Source organism: Palaemon carinicauda, chromosome 25, assembly GCF_036898095.1.
Source record: "Palaemon carinicauda isolate YSFRI2023 chromosome 25, ASM3689809v2, whole genome shotgun sequence".
NCBI lineage: Eukaryota > Metazoa > Arthropoda > Malacostraca > Decapoda > Palaemonidae > Palaemon > Palaemon carinicauda.
In genome coordinates, this window is record NC_090749.1 from 103526434 (window position 1) to 103531919 (window position 5486).

A 5486-nucleotide genomic window follows, 5' to 3' on the forward strand; every position below is an offset into this window, starting at 1 on the left:
CCATTTTCTTTATAATACAACCGACAAAATTATTCATTTTAGGAACTTCAAAAGTAAGGCAATGTTTTTTACTTAGGAAGTCTGAACTTTCCCTCGGAATTCAAATAGAAAAGGAACCTTTCTATCAGCAAGGACACAGATCAGGTAAGAAAACTAGAGCCCAAAGTTTGACACATTATCAATGCACAAGAAGAGTATCTCCTTTTGCTGCTGAAAACCCCTTTTGGGGTTGTATCTCTATTCCCATTTTTTTCTTCCAACCTCTCTCAACTTTCAATATCATGGCGCAAATTCTAGGTCACTCCCCCCGTTGCACCTTATCGCTAAACGTCCTTCCCAGTCCCAAGCCTTGGCAATCCATCAGTTAAGGAAATTGAACAGGTTTGGTATTTACAAGATGATTATTGTCAGGAATTTTTGTGTCCACGTAAACATGTCCCCCATCACTGCCGGTATGGTTTTTCTAGGATGTTGGATATCACGATTATTATAAATACATTTCTTGAAATGTCAATCTAAGTCACCTTATTTTTAACTCACGGTGCAGTCTGTCAACTGATATTTTGTCTTTGCACTATATTCTTTCCCTTGAAGTTTGTCTCTTTACTGATATATCAACCTGAAAAGTGTCCATGATGTTTTGATAAGTGAACTTCCAGGTCTATCTTTGACTTATGTTTGAACCAGAGATATGACTATATATGACTAATAGATGACAGTTGTAAATGTTGTAAAGGTTGTCCAGTGAGTGCATGTAGTTTTGTAGGTTGTGATTTAAGCCTTCTGGGAAGATTATAAACATTATAGAGGCTGTCTGAGGAAAGAACTGCCAAGGATTTAAGCCTTCTGGAAGTGTTGATAACGTTATAGAGGCTTTGCTGTGAGTGAAAATGGTTTTATATCCATTGATTTTAGCCTTCTAAAAGTGTAATAAACATTATAGCGGCTGTGCAGTGAGTACCTGTGGTTTTGTAGCTTGTGATTACAGCCTTATAGAAGTGTAGTAAACAATGTAGAGGCTTTTTTTAGGAAAAGCTCCCAGTGAGTTGAGACTTTTGGAAGCATTTTAAGCGTGGTAAAGGTTGTTTAGTAAGTGCGTGTGGTTTTGTAGCTGGTGACTGTGAGACGCAGATGGTGGAAAAAAGGTTATTAGATTTCTCAAGATATGAAGAATTCGGGATGAAGCGTAAAGTACGAGTGGCCAACTGCATGCACGGCAGGAGAGAATCCCCATAGCAGATGGTGAGGTCTTTCTTTGAAAGTCATTTCATAAGCAAGTGGCCCTTTTGAGTGCTGTAAAAACACGACTGCTCTCTTAAAGAGAGGTACCTTGAAGTGGAGAATTCCACAAGAGGCAAAGGAAGAATCAAAATGCAGCAGTAAAGATTGAAGAAGAGCAGAGTGAATAAGCAGACAACATTGCACTGGTTGCTGATTCATAAGAAAGTTGCTAAGATTGCTGCTGGGTAATGTTCACAAGAAGATAGTATGTGGACCTCTAGTGCCTGGAAATTGTGCGCATGATGAGTGGACTCACGAACGATTGTGAGCACAGACCTTCGTGCATGCGAAATTCTTGAGTATGGAGATGATTGCGTTAGTGCCATTCTTGATCATGTAGAGATGTTCATAAGTTTGTAACATCTCGTACACTTGAAGATGGTGATGATCGTGAACATATACAAGTTTTAGATCATGAGGGCCATCGTGTTCATGGGAACAATCATGCATATAGAGAGGGGCCAAGAGGTGCCCGTGATCGCATTCATGGACTTTATCTTGTCATCATGCTTCTTGTAACGATCGTAGCGCCTGTGTAGGAGGAAGATTACCTCATTCAGGCCTGGATCGATAAGCAGCCTCCATCACGCGTACGCAAGGGGAAGGTGTTCATTGCTTGTGAAAACTCAAAAACTGATCTGAGAAGTCAACCATCTTGGAACTCCTCAGGGCAGCTCATGGTCGTCTGCATGTTGGTGCTCGTGAAGAGGTCGCCGAAATGTAGGGGCCGTGTGCTCTTGCACCTCGATGCCTTCACAAGGGATGGATTCTAGTACAGCACTGTTTCTCCCATGAAACCATTGCCTTATTGCCTTACCTTATTTTTTGTTTGGGTTCCCCCAGGTCCCTCAGTGTGAGGCACCTCGTATATCCACCAGAGAGTTGCTAATGCATAGTAACCAGGCTAAGTCTGCGAGAAAGTCAGACTTATCAGTCGTCCTGTGCTTTGGTGGCTTCTTCCTCGGCAGCGCCATATCAGAAGATTCGGTTGTTGTCCCTGGAACTCTTCAATGGGGAGCACCAATAGTAGAGAGAGAGAGAGAGAGAGAGAGAGAGAGAGAGAAAGAGAGAGAGTTAAACAGATTTTGGATGTCTCAAAGACTTTTTAGTCCATCCACGAAGACTCCATTTGCTCTTTGATGGAACAATTTAGTTTAAGCATTTACTGTAGAGAGTTTTTATGATCTTGTCTTACTTACTCTTGATCTTGTTTACCGTGTTAAAGTTTACTACATCCGCTGGAAGTCTATTCCAAGTGTTAGCTATTTTGTATGTAAAGAAATTGCCACAATGAGTGGTGTTGTATCTTTTCAATTCCAGTTTGTATACGTTACCCCTGGACTGATTTGTGCTAAGCATGAATAGATTGTTGTAATCTACTTATGTTATTCCTTTAAGAATTTTGAATACCTCTATTTAATTGTCCCCTTAGTCGTCGAGTTTGTATATCAAATAAGTTCAAATGTTCCATCCTCCGTCTATATCCAAATTGCCTTAGTGCTGGAACTAGTTTGGTGTCCCTAGCTTGTACTGCTTCCAGTCTATCTATATCCTTGGCCTCCGTCTTACTAGTGATATGTACAGCTGTAGTACAGTGTCTTTGTTTCTGTATTTGAATACTCTTTATGTAACCCATTAGTTTTTGTGGTTTCTTTTCAGCTTTTATGCTGTTTGGTGAACTTCAAATCATTGCTGATAATAATACCAAGATCTTCCTCCTGGGCCACACTTTCTATTTCATCATCTAGCAGTGAGTAATTTGATTGTGGGTTACTATAGCCTATGTGCATGAATTTACATTTCCCACAATTGAAAGGCATTTGCCATTTTCTGGACCATTCTCCTAGCTTCATTACATACTCTCTTAAGGCTCCTATGTCTGAGTTCGTAGCATTTATGCCTAGTTTAGTATCGACGGCAAATTTGGTTATTCTACTAGTTAATCCTAAATCTATGGCATTAAAGTAAATCAGAAATAGCAATGGGTCAAGGACAGATAATTGAGGTACTCAGCTTGTAACAGTTTACCACTCTGAAGCTTCTCCGTTGATTACAACACTCTGATTTCTGTTTATTAGCCAATCTTCGATCAATTACGTTGGCTCGTCAATGATGCCTAGGGCTCTAATTCTCACCATTAACTTTTTATGAGGAACTTTGTCAAAAGCCTTTTGAATGCTTAGGTATATGATGTCTATTGCCCTGCTTTTATCATCGATGCTAAACATGTGGAAAAATTCCAAAATATTTGTCACACATGATCTCTTTTGTCTAAAACCATGTTGGCCATCTATCAGAAGATTGTTTTTCTCTATATGTTCTACAATTGAAAATACTATAATATATTCAAAAACTTTGCTATGCACTGAAGTTAGACACACAGGTCTGTAGTTACCAGGTTCTTCTTTTAGTCCCTTCTTGTAGATTAAAGTAACATTGCCTAGTTTCCATCTTTGCGGTGCCTTTCTTTCGTTGGCTGTCTTTCGGAACATTTTGTAAATGCGATAATCTCTCTTGGATGAATATCATCTGGGATCATCTGGGCCTGGTGCCTTAGACTTACTGAGTCCTTTTATTTTCTTGTCAGCATACATTGAAAAGATGATTCTATCTAATGGTTGTGGCCCTCAACATTTGATAGCTGGTTCAGGGAGGATCATTAATTCTTCTCCTGAGAATACACCTGTGAAATATGCATTCATCAGTTTGACTTTTTCCAAACCCTTTGTTATACGAGTACTCTCCGAGTCTCGTAATGGAATAATGTTTTTTATTAGTTTTATACTGTTTATATATACAAAAAAAAAATCTTTTGTGTTTTCTTTACTAGCTGAAGCCACTCTCTGAGAGAGAGAGAGAGAGAGAGAGAGAGAGAGAGAGAGAGAGAGAGAGAGAGAGAGAGAGAGAGAGAATCACCAGGAAGGTGAATAAAGGGTGTTGGAGCATTGTCTTTCCATGTAATGCGGAGAGAAACAGTAATAGTTACTACTACTGCTACTATTACCCTAAGTCATAATCGTATCAAAGATTGAAGGTTTGTATTTGTAGGAATAATCCAATAACAGAAGTTAAAATACAAAACAATTTCAGCATAATATTACATAAATTGAGTGATATTTCCCTCAGTACCAAGATCCTTTAAAGAAAGATGCACCACAGTAATCATGTCCCTCCTCCAGCACATAAAGCAAAAGAGATCAACAGACAAATGCAAATAAAACACTAACGTTTTCTGTTGTCCAAATATTTCCCGTTCAGATTTCTAACTATCAAACGTTCCTAAGCAACAAAGAAAGGGAATAATTAGTGAGTCAGGGGTACAATACAACGGGGAGGTGTCTAACTAGCGCAAATCTTCCTATGCCTAGAAAGAAGCACTCTCCAGGAAAATATCCCATTAGAGTGCTACACCACAAGCAGCTGAACATCACCAGGGAAACACAGAAGATCTCATTCAAACAGACATGTTGTTCTTGCTTGATTAAAATTCCATTCAACTAGTTTGTAAATGTCCCATAAAGAATCATTTGCAAAGGAACTGTCTCAATTCCAGTTGATAAAACTAACAAGAGAGAGTACAACAAGAGGATATCAAGTATGGAAATTCAATCTATTTGTAACAGAAATCTCTTTTCAAAAGAACATGACTTCCCCACTTCCTTACAAATTTTCTCTGGCACAAATTTTCCTAGGCCTTTTCGTATGTGTTTTCAGACGCTGCGCTTAATGGCTTCACCCTCTTTGCCTTAAAACCTAAATTAGTTTCACTTTATATCACTGGTGCAACGGATCCAAACCAGGGGTGTATGGTTGCACCTCTATGCTCAACTAGCCTTACATCCGAGGGCTCTTTTCAGGATGGTCACCGCTCCCTTGACGGCAGCAATCCGGGCTTCATTTCCTCTTGGGCAACTTGGTATCCCCTGAAGGTATTGTCTCAGGTTTTTCTTCGTAAGTCCTGTTGCCTCCAACAACACAGGTATTATTCCTATTTCTTTCAATTCCCACGTATTTTTTTCAGGCTGTTCTCTAGTTCTTGGTATGAATTTTAAAATGCTCTGCAAGACTACCTTTCCAAGAAAATGCTTTGTCACAGACAGAGCACTTAAATGGCTTCTCTCCAGAATGAATTTTATGATGCTCTTCGAGATTACATTTCTGAAAGAAGGCTTTATCGCAGACACTACACTTGAATGACTTCTCCC